General features: G+C 37.7%; 1 protein-coding gene across 9 annotated transcripts in view; it reads right to left on the bottom strand.

Moving 5' to 3' along the window:
* SOX5 (SRY-box transcription factor 5) overlaps window positions 1-15,370 on the bottom strand; it is a 1,021,816-nt gene that overhangs the window by 680,903 nt on the left and 325,543 nt on the right. The window contains exon 5 of one of the 9 annotated variants that reach the window (XM_058743362.1): window positions 1,870-1,939. The exons of the other annotated variants lie outside the window; for them this stretch is intronic. The gene's annotated coding sequence lies outside the window, so the exon portion shown is untranslated. The remainder of the gene's footprint in view (window positions 1-1,869; window positions 1,940-15,370) is intronic. 9 annotated transcript variants of the gene reach the window in all.

Below are 15,370 nucleotides of genomic sequence, written 5' to 3'. Positions count from 1 at the left end.
GTCTTTCCACAGAGTTCCAAGTACTATAATACAATCCAAGTATAATTGTCACTTTATCAGGACTGATAGTGAAAGGAAAATGTTTTTAATCCAAACTATGGTGATAGTTCAGAATACAATTTGTTAAAAGTTGGAATTCACATAGATACTTTAGTGATTTTAGAATTCTCGATTTGAGAATGACTATTAGGGGTGCCTGAATGACTCAGCTGTCTGACTCTTGATTTCAGCTCAGGTCACGATCTCACAGTCTGTGAGTTCGAGCCTCTCATCAGGTGCCATGCTGACAGTGCTGAGCCTGCTTAAGATTCTGTGTGTGTGTCTCTCTATCCCTCCCCTACTTTCTTTCTCTCTCTCTCTCTCTCAAGATAAATAAATAAACTTAAAAAAGAATGACTGTTATAAAGTTTTAGCTGCCAAATGAAACAAGGTAAGTATATGAGAAAACATATACTTTAAAAATACTAAATTTCAGTGACATAAAATTGAAGTTTCCCAATACTATCTATTTAACTTTTAATTCTAATATGAATTCATTAAAAAAATGGGAGCTACATTATTTTATGGGGCTGTCTCAAATTTACCCAATTTCATAATGGTAAAAGAGTTCTATGATTAAGCAGCTTCATCCATTCCAGTTATGTAACCTATAGCGGCTAATCTCTTTATTTAATACATGTTTGACTATTCAAGCATATTTTATGCTATTGGAATTTAAAAGTTCCATTCCCTTCTCTAAAGTGCATTCATACACTGCTTTGGTTTAAGTTGGAGATTTGCTAAGTAACAACCATCATCTATCTATTCAACACTCATCTATTAAACAAAAAGTACCTAAGTACTTATCGTAAGATACTGTATAGGTTATAAGGTAGAATTCAGAGATAAAAACAACATGTGTTTTGGGATTATCCAGAATGGAGTATGAGTTCAGGCCTTGACTTATAGGTTGCAAGACCTTTCTGAACTTTAGTTTTCTCATATTCAAGATATTCAAGGTGAGAATTGAACTAATGTGTTTCCAGAGCCCCAAAGTAAACAGTAATTTCTCCTTTTTCTGCATACTCTGAAGGCTAGATTAATCACACATGGATTCTGTACTTGAGAACTTAACCGTACAATAGATATTATAATATGTATAAATGAATTAAATAAGGTGAAAAATTATAAAGTAGGAATTTCCAGTGATAAAATAAGTGAGATGATCCATACCAGATAAACATAACATAGCATCACCATTATCACCAAATGCAAATAGAATTTATATAATTGATTACCAAGCTAATTAAATAAGTATTAAGTAAAAAATAGATCAATCATCTTAGTTTGTTCCCAGGAAATTCTGAGTAATTGAAAGTTAAGTTGAACGTTATAGAAAAGATATTTACTTTTAAGTGTCATTCCTTAAGATAACGAAAAACAAATACCACATCTCCTCTACTGAAAATTTTGATAACTCAGGCTATCCTAGCTCCAGCACTTTTTTTTCCTGACCACTGGAAAGTTACTTTATGGCTTGGTTCCTTTACTTTCTCATCTTTTAAAGAAGAATTATAATAATGCATGCCTTATATGGTGTTAACAGTATTAAGTGAGTTAATGCATGTCAAATTCAAGAGTGTCTGGTCCATTGAGTACCACTATTATTGTAGATAATCAATGTTATATCATCTTTTTACTCTTATTATAATCATTCATGCCATAGCAAAAAGGTACAGGTATTTTAATTACCATTCAATGGGAAGATGAAATGTCATAAGGGAAGATTACTCGTATATACATATTGGAAAAACCAGGGCTTTTTCTTTGAATCACTCATAATGGCAAGCAGAATGAAGTTCTATGATTGGATAGGACTCTATTGCGTACCATTGTCACAGGCAGAGAATGAAGAAGCAGTTCTCCCAAAGGAAAGGACTTGCATGGGTGGTGCTGCATGCTGAAATACGAAACAACAGTTGCCTACTTACATCCATCTACTATGTAAATAGAAATGGTCTTTGCTATAATTCAGATTTTTTTTAATTTATCTGAACTCAGAAGATATTAAAGAGGTGATTTACATAAAATTACAACTCTTTAATTAAAAAGTTCTTATAAGACTGAAGGGAGATTCCTCCCCCTCACCTTCCACATCTAATTGGCCATGGAATCATGCTCATCCCATCTCTTAAATATCTACAAAATCTGTCCTTTCCCCTCCATTTCAATAGCTATTGCCCTTCTTTACATTCTTATTCTTCTCTTACAGGACCATTATATGTTCCTTAGATGTTCTCCTTGCTCCAGTCCCAAACTCTACACATGGGACAACTTGACCATGTTATGCAATTCTTCTTTATCTACTCTCCCTCAAGACTCAACCCAGGAGCACCTGGGTGGCTTAATCGGTTATGCCTTTTGTGAGATAGAGACCGGTGTTTGGCTCTGTGCTGATAGCCGAAAGGTGGCAATGCTAATTTTAGAATTACAGGAATTTCTTACTTTCTTCTTTTGCTAATCTACATTTTCTAAACATTTCACAAATAAATAACTTTTATAATAGCATAAAGTTATTAAATACAATAACAAAAATTTCATACAAATTGTATATTGCTATTTAAGTGGGGGAAAGAAAGGATTTTTATAAAGGTTCTCAGTTGGTACTTAGTGACCTCATAATAACCTGATCTTTCTCCTCAGCACACAGATGCCCTCTGGGGTACCGTATCCAGGTTCATTTCCTGTGCAGTAGAAAAAAGTCTTTCAAAAAACCATTTGTTATCAGGGCACGTAGGTGGCTCAGTCAATTAAGCATCCAACTCTCGATTTTGGCTGAGGTCATGATCTCACGGTTAGTGAGTTTGAGCCCCATGTCCGCTTTGGCACTAGCAATGCAGAACCTGCTTGGGATATTCTCTCTCTCTCTCTCTCTCTCTCTCTCTCTCTCTGTGTCTGTCTGTCTCTCCCCGCCCCCCTGCTTGTGCTCTCTCTCTCTCTCTCAAAATAAATAAATAACCTTTAAAAATTAAATAAATAAAATAAACAAAAAAACCCATTTATCTTTTATTATGTATTAGATACCTTACCTATACCACTTTCTTACTTCACAGCCACCTACAAAGTGTGCATTCTTAATACTTAACAAATGAGAATACGGAGGTGAACTTAAGTGTCCACGGTTACATGGTCAGCATGGAGCAAAGCTGATCCTTGAACCCAAGACAGCCCGCATCATAATCCATTTTATTTCCAACAGGCCACATAGACCTTTTCAAAATATACCTGTTTATGTATCATTTCCCCACTTTATTTTCTTTTCAAGTGTTTGCTAATACATTTTAACTTGCTAAGTGTCTTGCAACACACGTAGTACATGATGCCAAATGTCATATGATCACCACTGAGCCAATGGTTCCTCTCTCTTTCTTCCTCTCTCTCACTGTGGGATTGTAGGTGATCATCTCCCATGTTCAAATGCTCCTTCTCAGGCCATGGTGTTTGGCAGAAATCAGTGATTTTTCAGAATGTTGGAAGGTGCCCACAACTGGCACTAGTGAATTTTTTGTCACTTCAAAGCACCTATGGACAGTCCTTTGCTTTTCCACACAAGAGTAAGCTTAGGAATGCTTTGCTTCATTCTAGGTCAGGCTGCCTGCAGGTATAGACCTTTTCCTCTGCTGCCTTATTGCCAACTTCATTAAATACAGTATATGACAAGAGTTCATTAATACCGTACTGTAATCAACATCTGTGTGAGCATATACAATGGCCCCCATGCAGAAAAAGATTCCATTGAGTCAATAGATAGCAGTAATTCCATTAGTGATAGTGAAAGTCATCCTACACAGTAACCCTCCTCTTTCTTGTCTTATACCACCCACAAGGTTTTCAGAGGTAAGTGCAGGTTAAGTTATTTTTCTTTATATTTTCTATTTTATTACTCTGTATCATATTACAGTATTGTAATAATTTTATATGAATATTTTTGGTTGTGGAATGAATCATCTGAGGTTCCATTATTTCTTATGAGGAAATTTGCTTTGATGTACAAATGCTTTGGATTACATGCATGTTTCCAGAACAAATTATGCTCACAAACCAAGGTTTTACTGTATATCAAACAAAATAATTATTACTAATATAGAAATGAGTTAGGTTACAGTGGGAAATATACAATAATTGGAGGCCTCCCCCTGCTACCTGTCACTACCCCCCTTCTTCCTTTTATTTCCTGCATAGCACTTACCATCTCTAAAACTAGTTTTGTTACATGCCCTTACCTATTTTCTCCATTGCTTTACCTCTAGCACCTAGAAAAGTACCTGATTTAAATTGGAGTTTAATACTTAGTGGATGAATAAATACATGTATTCATGAGAACAGGTGAAAACTCCTCTCTTTACTAAGCTATGTGTATCTTGACTAATCTACTAGCCCCTCAGCTTTTAAATTTTCATTTCTTTAATGCAATACTGCCTAAGGTTTTTATGAGTTTAAATTCTTTCATTTAATAACTCCTTGAGCACCTACTATGTACCAGATAGTCTAAGCTACGTGATAATAACAGCAAACAAAACAACAGACAAAAATCTCTCATGTAAGATACTGTAAGATATAGTCTGGTAAGTGAAGAAAGACCAGAATATAACAAAATATGTTGGATAGTGATCAGTATTTCAGTGGCAAAATAGCTTGTGGTTAGGAATCTGAAAAGATACTCTACAACTGGGTAACTGAGAAAGAAGACATTTGAATAAGGAGGTGAAGGAGTAAGGCTAGTATATTGGGGGAAGAACTTTTCAGGTGGTGGGAATAGCATGCCAGCATGACTGTATTTTCAGAGTGGCTGTAATGCAGTGAATGAATGAGAGTTAACAGGAAATGAGATCAGATAAGTGAGGGAGGGGGAAGGAAGGATTGTGTAATGCCTTGTAGGCCATTGTAATACTACTTGCTTATATTCTCAGAAAAATTAGCAGCCATTGAAGGGGTTTGAGCAAAAGTGTAATTTTCTGTGGGTAACTCCTCCTTGTCCTGACCATCAAACCCATGGTAGGTCATTTTGCATCTCTAAATGCCAGTAATAATCCCCAGACCTTTTGACAACTAAAATGACACTACTTATTTTCAGAGCTATGTTATAAATAGAGTGAAGGTAGTTCTGAAGAGTCTATTTTAATATTCCAGGCAACAGTTTGTGTTATCTTGAGCCAGAATGGTAGTGGTCAATTCGGAATGTATATTTTTGCAGAAAGGATTTGCCAGTGAATTAATTGGATATGGAGGTGAGTGAAAGCTAGAAGTCAAGGATGACTCCTAGGTGTTTGGAATGAGCAAATAGGATGGAGTTGCTATTCACTGAAACCGTGAAGACTGAATAGGGATGAAGCAGATTTGGTGGAGAAAGCAGGAATTCAGTCAAGACTCATTAGGAACTACTATCTAAAAACATGTATCTATGTTTAATGTAAGAATTTTGTAAAATGAGGTAATGGGCACTATTTCTAAACTGATGGATTTTGTTAGAGTGCTTTTTATGAAGGGATAGAGTTTACAGAAATAAATAGTAGATAAACAAATAATTACTAGTAACTAATGGTAATGTATGAACCAGCTTAAGCAATCAGATTATATCAAGAAAAGTTTGTGTTTTTTTTGTTTTTTAAATATCATCCAAAGGAATGAGTCTAATTGTGGAATTTCAAATGATAAATGGTATGTTAGGCGGCAGGCTTTTAATGCTGTTAAAATCCCACCAGGCCCATATTACTTGGAGTAGATGTCCTACAGTGAGATTAGGCTCAGCCTTGGAAAAACAGTGGGGGCACAACAGCCCTGAACCTCACTCATTGACTAATAAGTACCACCACTCCCAATGCTGTAGAGTCAACAGTCAATATGTGCAAAGTTTTCTACATCCATGGTCAAGTTAAGGATCTCAGAGGAAAAGCTGTATCCGGACATGGTTTAGAGATTCTTTAGCAGTTGAATTTAGTTGTTCCTCCATAGACAGAAGAAATTATCTGAATCAACACAACGAGCTAATTGACACAACACAAAATTTAGAGTTGGCAAGAGGAAGTATCCAATTGCATGACTGCTAGAACTTTTCCCTAGTGATAGCAATCTACCTGCTCATAAGAGTAGAAAAGTTGCATTTTGAACAGCAATAATGCTCATCATATAAACATGAAGTTTCTCTCCAAATGTGTCGTTGAATAGCTGAACGTATATGGTCAGAAACCTTTCATTCTTTTCAGAATTCTATCACATTTATGAACATTTTACCTCAATATTTTCTATTAACATCCCCTATGATTTGACAACAAGGGAGGCATTTGCATTCAAAAAGAAGTCCTTGCACTCACACATATACACAAGAGCACTCTGCTTCCTTCAGAACATGTCATCTTTTTCCAGAAGGACTGGGCCCATTGATATCCACCCTCTTCCTCTCTACAACATCTGTGGAAGGGAGGTGGATGCAATGCTTCACTCAAACTGCATCTCCAATCACCAGTTAGCTAAAGAAGTTAGAAGGCTCAGGCGAAGGTGGTCACTTGCCCTGAAGTGGGAAGGAATGTGATAAGGAAGTGCAAGTGGCAGACAGATGCCCCATGGGCTTCACATTGTTGTTTCACAGAAGGACATACTGTGTCATAATGAATTACTGCTCATTTGAGCCAGCAGTACTGTTAGATTGAGGCCGGCAACCCAGTATGACAAACAGTGCCTGCAAGTTCACCTAATGAGGGGACAGGACTGTTCCATAGCACTGCTTCACTCAATTAGTGGACAAGGCTTTTAATGCCGCTCTGCACAACTAAAGCAATTTTGATTACTTAGAGCTAAGTCTCCATTTAGAATGTTTCGGGAGCTGAAACAGGGTTTCTTTCTTTCTGTTTTTTTTTTCCTTTAATATAATTTATCTTGAGAGTATATGAATGGCAATAAGCTATTTGAAAGCCAATCACATTATTTTCTATTTTTCCCTAAGTAATATTGAAATACATTTTTTTAAAGTTCAAATGATAGAATTTACTCTAGCAAATGAAATATAAATAAGATAGCAAATGATTAAGGATATGCTGAGGGTATGTGTGTATATGTGTGCGTGTGTGTGCACGTGTGTGTGTGTGTGTGTGTGTGTGTGTGTGTGAGCGCGCGTGCGCACATGCGGGCACTATGTGTGTCTCTCCGTGCCAGAATTACAGTTGGTGAATTTCATTTCATCAGCCAACATTATCAGGAGGGTTGCATATTTATTCTATATATCCACATTTAAAAAAAAAATTCCAGATCTTGCCTTCTTTGGCTGGGAGCACTTATATTTCATAGCTTTTGATATGGGGAACTGACGTCTCTACTTGGTTATTTTTTTTCACTATGTCACTGCATGATGAAAAGCACTGATATGTGGAACGATACAACTTTCTTTAATATCATGATCACTGACTTAAAACTAAACAGAGGATATTTAGGCTTCGTAAATTCCTTTCATTCTCATTAGAAACACACAGGGTGCTCACTCTATACATCACTATAGTCATCTTCTGGCTTTCTACCTATACACTATGTTTAATTCTCAGACTGCTTGAACTTGGTGAAACTCTATGAAATTTTGCCTATTTAAGGACAAGGTCATTGAATAAAAGGAATTACTCAAGTGCTAGACACAAAACAGGTGCCAATAAATTTTTATTAAACTGAATACAAATTCCACACCAATAAAGAAGTAAACCTCATGATTCACATGCCCTTCTTCCTTTGCTTCCCTCAGGTGAACAGCAACATCAGGATCAAAAGATGAGAATATGACCCCATAGGTTACTTTATCCATCATCAAAGTCATGGGTTCTCCCCCCCCACAAAAAAAAAAATTGCCTAAAGTAGGCCCAATACACACCAATTTTTAAATAATGTATATCTCCCATCTTTGTTTTATAAAAGAGGTATACGACCATGCTGAAGCAGTGATCCAGAGCAGAAGTTAGGAAGAAGTTTAAAATATTAACATTTTGGGTCAGGGTGCCTAGGTGGCTCAGTCGGTTAAGCGTCCGACTTCGGCTCAGGTCATGATCTCGCAGTCCATGAGTTTGAGCCCCGCACAGGGCCCTGTGCTGACAGCTCAGAGCCTGGAGCCTGCTTCAGATTCTGTTTCTCCCCCTCTCTCTCTGTCCTTACCCTGCTCGTGCTCTGTCTCAAAGATAAAAAAAAATGTTAAAAATATTTTTAAAAAATAAAATACTAACATTTTGGGGCACTGGGTAATTAACCATTATTGAGCCTTAGTTTCCTTTTTCCTTTCCATAGTCATGTTTCATTTTCTTAAAATAATTTTACTAATGACTAGTCTCTTGTCTCCAAAAGGTTAACCCCAAAAGCATGTTACACTTTCAGGGAGATAGTTATGTATTAGTAGAAAATGGTACATATTGGCATTTTCTAGTAAATAAAAAGAAAAAAAAAAAACAATGTGGCTCAGGAAGCAAGTAATATTTCCTATAATGTATGTTTTTTAATAATTGTAAAGACTTAGAAACTGGCAAAGAATATGCACTGATTCTGTATCCTCCTCTCCTGAGAAAACACGATATAAAATCACATCATTGGCTCAAATTATTGCCAAAATGAGAAAACTATTAATAGTTTCACTTATTTTCCTCTCTTGTCAAAAGGACTACTAGCATGGGAGAGGAAGAAGAGATTATTGGTAGTGTAGAAATGCAAGAAAATAATAATTAAGGAATAAATTTAGTGGGAAAGAAAAGAAATAAATAAATTTAATGGGAAAGTACCAGTAATAGAAACAAAGCAATAGGTATCAATCTCATGATTTCCCTTCATTGCCTTGTACCAACAATAATCATCATTCAGCTTTCCATCAATGTTAGTATCAAATATTACAGATATTTTCCCATTCCCATCCCATATATGGTACTTGAATTTTCCAAAAGTCAAAAATTTTCCCCATCCCTTCTGTTCATTCCCATCCACACGTTATATGTAATTATTTTTATTACTTCTAGCTTATCCCTCCTGTATTTTTGGTAACAATAAGCAAATATCATTCATTCTTATTTGTCCTTTCTTGTGCAATATACAGCATACTATATACTATGAGTGAAGTAGAGAAAAGTAAAGAGTCTATACATACTCTCTTAAGTTTTTCAAATTTTCACTAACAATGTATCCTGGAAATATCTCCATATTAGTGCTCCATTATTTTTTACAGCTGCATGATACTTCGTTATATGGACACACTTTCATTTATTCAATGGATGGAGATTTAGGTTATTTTACAGTATTTTGAAATTGCAAATAATTTCATAATTAATAGCCTGCATGAGTATTTTTTCAAATCCTCGTAGGATTCCCAGAATATCACTGGTGGGAAAGGAGGCTGCCTGAGTCTACTCTGCATAGTCTACAGCTGTCAGTTACCTCTACATTTCTTTTTTAATGTTTTTTTTTTTTTTTTTTTTTTTTTTTTTGGGACAGAGAGAGACAGAGCATGAACGGGGGAGGGGCAGAGAGAGAGGGAGACACAGAATCGGAAACAGGCTCCAGGCTCCGAGCCATCAGCCCAGAGCCCGCGCGGGGCTCGAACTCACGGACCGCGAGATCGTGACCTGGCTGAAGTCAGACGCTTAACCAACTGCGCCACCCAGGCGCCCAACCTCTACATTTCTGATATGGAAAAGGAGTAGGATCGGGAAGCCTGAATTACCTTTGATGCTTCACTAGGGCTCAAATGTATTCCCAGTCTTGAATACAGATCTATAAGAGAAAAGTTCTAAAATTTTAGAACTTTAAAATGTTTTTTCTTCCTCTCAGAAGACTTTCTTGAGAACTTAAACTAACCTAAACCCACTAGAAGTCCTAAAAACATAAGAGCCAGGGCGACATTTGCCTATGTACAAGCATCTCTGTAGCAAGAAACAACTCTTAACTTTCTTTACATTTAGAACTCATATTAAGGTCTTGAAAATAGTGATTAAATGAATGAATTAATAGATCTACTGAACCCAATCTGACACAAAAGCTTGGACATCGTTTTCAGAAAACAGACCCCTGCGTTAGTTCTGAAAGTAGGCAGGTGTATTTAGCAATAGTGTTTTCTACTCTTCCCCAAGTGAGGCAGACTAATAATGTGAAAGTCATCCTTGCAGCAGTCCCAAAATAACGGTTAGATATGATCTCCATTTGTGGCTTGAGATCACTGAGCGCCCAATGGCACATTCTCTGCTGTTGTCATAAACGCCACAGGAATGATGACAAATGGCTCTGAGGAAGAGTAGCGGTCTAGACAACAAGCCCAGAGAGAACTGCCAACACCAAGAGGGTGTAGTCAACCAGGCTACGGGGCCTCACACTCTTGCTGAAGGGACCAGAGTTTCCTCAGGGGATAAAGGGAAGAAAAAAGAAAAAAAGGAATGGCTGTGTTAGTGTTTGCCAAAAAAAAAAAAAAAAAAGTCTGAGAAACTCCTGAGAGACGCCAAAGAGCTTGGTAAAATTCACCTTTCCTAAGACTATCATTGGTCTTATCCTTGCCCTTGGAAGAGAATGAATTACAGCTAATACTAAGAGGCAAGCTCAGGGATTTTAATAAAGAATACAAACTAGGTGAATGCTGTTGCACCAAGACTTGACTGATTTATAATACAAGGTTTTTTATTCAATTGTATCACTTTAAAATCACATATCTGATTCCCCTGTATTCTTTTACGGTAAAAAACAAAAAACAAAAAACAAAAAACACCCTCGGGTGTGGGTGGCCCTCTAAGCAGCAAATTCATTGCTAACAGAAGCGTGTTGTTATATCAGCATCTCATTATCATATGCAGGGCATTAATTGAGGCACCTTATTTAAGGTGGGAAAGAGCTTTACTAAGGGAAGATGATTCAGCACAGTATCTTCTGATGAGTGATGTCATCTGAAACCCTTTTGAGAAGTAGATGGAAGAAAACTAATATGTAAAATGTGAGCATTCATTAAGTTTATTTATCAATAAGTTATATGTTCTATTTTTTTTAAAGTTGCTGTGGTGATAATCTTACCCATTTTTCTCTAAAACTGCCCTGTCACATAGTAATATGTATATAGACTAAACTTGTTTCATTTTTAAAAGGCATCCCAGGGAGATGAGATGTGGATGGGTGTGAAGAGTCGATCTGGGGAAGCAAATGGGTACAGATGCCTCCATTGACAAAGGGGAAAGGCATATGGCGTCCTTCCTTCCTGGTGTGCCCAGGGCTCCGAGAGAGCTCTAGATTTCCCAGCGATAAGTTTCTGCTTGTGAGCTCCACTGGGAAGATATTTTGTATGCCACAGAAAACCAAGATGTTTGCGTTCCCACCAATCCAGGGATAAGGCATTTTCTTCATACAGACACAAAACATACAGTATATGAATGTTTAATGGAGGCTAAAACTGGGAGAGGAACAGAAAACAAGAACAGAGCAGGTTAAAAAAATATCTGGTTTCTCTCTATCAAAATACTAATTAAAATTCATGTTCATGGGGATGATTATACATATGTTTTTGAACTAAAAGTCTAACCTGGCACTATTTTTTGGCCTTATTTTTGTGACAACATTTTTGTCCATATGGCATGAAGTGAATCATTTTACATCTTTTTTTAAGCTCTATGTGTTTTTCTTGTTGTCTATTCCCTCTTCTCCCACCACACACACACTGGCAGCCGCTACCAAGTTACCAAATGCCAACTCAACCCTGCAAGCTGGCTACATGGAGCTATATAGTACTGGCATTTTCCTTTCTTTGCAGAAATATTCTCTCTCTCTCTCTCTCTCTCTCTCTCTCTCTCTCTCTCCACACACACACACACACACACACACACACACAGAAGCACGCATGCACACATGCACCCACCACCACTGAAGCACCCTGAATATCTCTCCTTCATTCCCATGCTCATCTTTCGGTTCCTGAAGATTCTGCCCAGCTCCAGTGCGTGTGTGCAGCACTGGCTGCTGGCCTGTGGAGTGCCACACCAGTTTATTTAGTGCCTCTCATCCCTGGCCTTTCTTCTCCATGGCACTATGACAATTAGTGGCTCACTTAAAAACTGCTGTAAATTAATGGTTAATCGAGCCCATGTAATTAGTTTAGTCACAGCAAAGTGCAAAAATCATGATTGTCCAGTGGTCTCCTTTTCTTCTTCGTTTTGAATCATAATAATCCATGTGTCTGCTTTTTCAGACAGAAGAATGCTTCTTATGTGCAGCACAGCCATACTGCCTGGCCGTTCGGGTCCCGCATGGCACACGTTTTGTACACGTGCCGCCTCCGCCAGTATCAGGCACTGCTGAGTTTGTATGGAAGGGCAGCAACTCCACCTAACAAATGTAACTTTAACAACAGTAAAACAACCTAATAGCTTAGCATGCCAGGGGGCTAATGTGGCGGGCCATTTACTGCTGCACTAAATAGCCCCGGTTTGATTCTCATTGCCAAGTGTCGAACTGAGAATTGCAAGGCAGGAGTAGCTCCTAATTCATTAGATAAAGGGGGTCATTGCTCATAGGGCTGGGGAAACAGTAGAAGGGTAAGAAATTGAACAAGGCGTTCCCTTTCAAATGCTACCCAAACCTGGACTACCTGGGATCCAGGATAGCAGAGTCGCTGAAATATGAGGGCTCTATACTGGCATCCATGTGCCAACTTCTAACTTTGGATCTTTGTTTTATTTTGCAACATTCATCTGGAAAGAGGCTAGAAGGGGAGGTGATCCTAATACTGAAGCTACTATTTATTATTTGTAAATCACTTTGACACCTTTGGAAACAAACCAGCAACATAAGAACGAAGTATGATTTAGCCTTGACTGTAAAATGAGCCACTACTGAGATGTTCTGGCCAGCTATTCTGCCTCATGTGTCCTGGAAAAGTTGTTGTGGACAGTTAGGAGTTAGGACCCGGCTAATCAGCTGGGCAGGAAAGGACAGCTAATAAAAAGGCAACAAAAATTCTTATTAGCCTTGCAACATCCCATACTATTGTCTGTCTAGCTTTTTTTCTCATTTTTATTTTTTCTTCCATGCAGTCATAAAGAGTTCTAAGTTCAAACTCTCCTGAATAGTCACAGTAAGACTATGTGGACAAAATATAATTCCCTTATCTTCTATTTTTAAATAGAAAAGAAAAAAAATCAAAAATTTCAAATGAGATCTCTAAAATGGGACGTCTTTATTTCCTGAACATTAGCCCTAAAACAACTGATTTCTCTAATTCTTGCCATCACTCAGATTGGCCTTGAATTACCTCCCAATAGGCCTCCCATGTGCTTCTAGATGAGAGTGTGTAATGGGGGATCTGTTAATTAACTAGAAGCAAAGTTGCGCGGTGGGGATCAAACACTGGATACGTCCTAAAACTCCCACAGAGAAGATGAAATGCAGCGCAAACTTTAAAGACTTCCCGTCATTAGCTGAGACCTTGCTGCTCCTGGCCCAGACCCCTCCTGTTTCAGAGAACAATGAGGACAATAATGGCAGAAATGAAATCGTGCACCCAGGAACAAAGGAACGAGCTATTTACCCATAGAAAAAGAAAGGGGGAGGGGGGAGAAAAAAAGAACTTTCTTTTTCTGTGGTTCCTGTCTACTTTTAATTAATTTACGACTGCCAGGGAATTGCACAGAGAGCACACCCAAAAGCACTGTATGGAGCACAGTGTTAATATATGTAACATCTACTGTTTACTTCCAGGAAAAGTGCAACCGGCTGGGGAGAGGGAGGTGCAGAGGAAGGAGAGGGCGTGCAGGAGAGAATGAATGAAAATGAACAAATTGTTGGGCTGAACTTTCACTCTTATGATCAGGGTTCAAACTGGAAATGATAAAAACAAAAGAAAACAAAGCAACACTGGCCCAGAAGTAATATATCCACCTAGATCAGTTCTCTGTCTCAGGTCTCAGTAAAAGGCAGGAATTGTACTCTGACACAGAGCTCTCATTCTGCAATTTTTCAGAGGTTTCCTGGTAACTTCTGTAGAATTATACGTAAGTATAATATCAATAGCAAAAGCACACAGTCATGATGTTGACCTGTTGTTCTATCCTGCTTCTTGATAAGATGTAAATCGAAAAAATTATACTGAAAATTGAGCTAACTACTGAGTAACAAAACCTGACTACAGAAGGACCTCATCTTCATTTTGCATTCTGCATTTTTGCAGAATTCAAATCAGGAGCTTTTCCACATATCTAAAGCACAAGCCTTCAACAGGATTAAGAGAACAAGAGTTGAAGCACCTGCTTTGAGATGGACCAGGAGGATGAAGAGAGCCATTATTTAGAAGGGCTGATGGCCCTGTTCCCTCTCTTCAAATTTCAGTTGAAAATGACCACACTAGAATTATTTTTTTTAGAGCAGAGTGACAAAATTTACTCCTCTGTTTTCAGGTCACATGTTTAGAACAATCAGTGGAAACTCTGCAAATGGCTGAAACAGGAAAATCGCACAGGAGTATGTTTCGTGACTGCTTCCCTTCTTTCTCACTTATTTAATATGAAAGGTATGGGGGGTACTGAGTGGCTCAGTTAAGCATCTGACTCTTGGGTTTCGGCTCAGGTCATGCATGACCTTGTGGTTCATGGGTTCGAACCCTATGTCAGTCTCTGTGCTGCCAGTGGAGAGCCTGCTTGAGATTCTCTCTCTGCCCCTCCCCCCTTCCCTGCTCATGCTCTCTCTCTCTCAAATTAAATTTTAAAAACTTACAAAAAATATGACAGCTTTGGATTTAAATAAGCTCAACCAGAAACTCAAGTCTAAGAAAAAAATCATATAGTTCAACCAACTGAAAATACAGTATAATCAAAAAGGAGTATACAGGTTAGAGGTTCACCATTAGTTTCTTGTATGTTCTAACCTGTATTAAAAAAAAAAAAGACCCATTGTCAATTATTGAGAATCTTACCTAGTGTATCCACATGTAAACTCACAAGAGTAATGGATTCCCAGTACATTTTATGATTGCTATGACTATCTATTTACCAATGAATGATAATATAGCAGAACAGCAGAATGGCATGATAGACCAGGAATGAAAGAGCCTACAGTTATATTTCTGACATCTAAGAACTAACCATGTGTCTTCGGTAACATTGTTCATTCTCCTTAGTCTCAGCTTCTATAAGGATAATGACTCTCGTGATTACTCCATAGTGTTAAGTGTTGAATGATACAGCATATGACAAAGCATTAAAAAAAATCAATTTGTTTTCAATTTCACTATCCTCTATTGTTCTAGAACAGGGCTGGGTATTTGGGATCTAGAAATCAATAACAGGATTACCAATTCCTTTGGAAATTCATAATTCTCTTCAACGTTTCTGAACAAATGTGGAAATCCATTTAGAAA

Source organism: Neofelis nebulosa, chromosome 8, assembly GCF_028018385.1.
Source record: "Neofelis nebulosa isolate mNeoNeb1 chromosome 8, mNeoNeb1.pri, whole genome shotgun sequence".
Classification (NCBI taxonomy): domain Eukaryota; kingdom Metazoa; phylum Chordata; class Mammalia; order Carnivora; family Felidae; genus Neofelis; species Neofelis nebulosa.
Note: the sequence above shows the minus strand (reverse complement) of the source record. Positions and strands in the feature narration are given on the sequence as shown.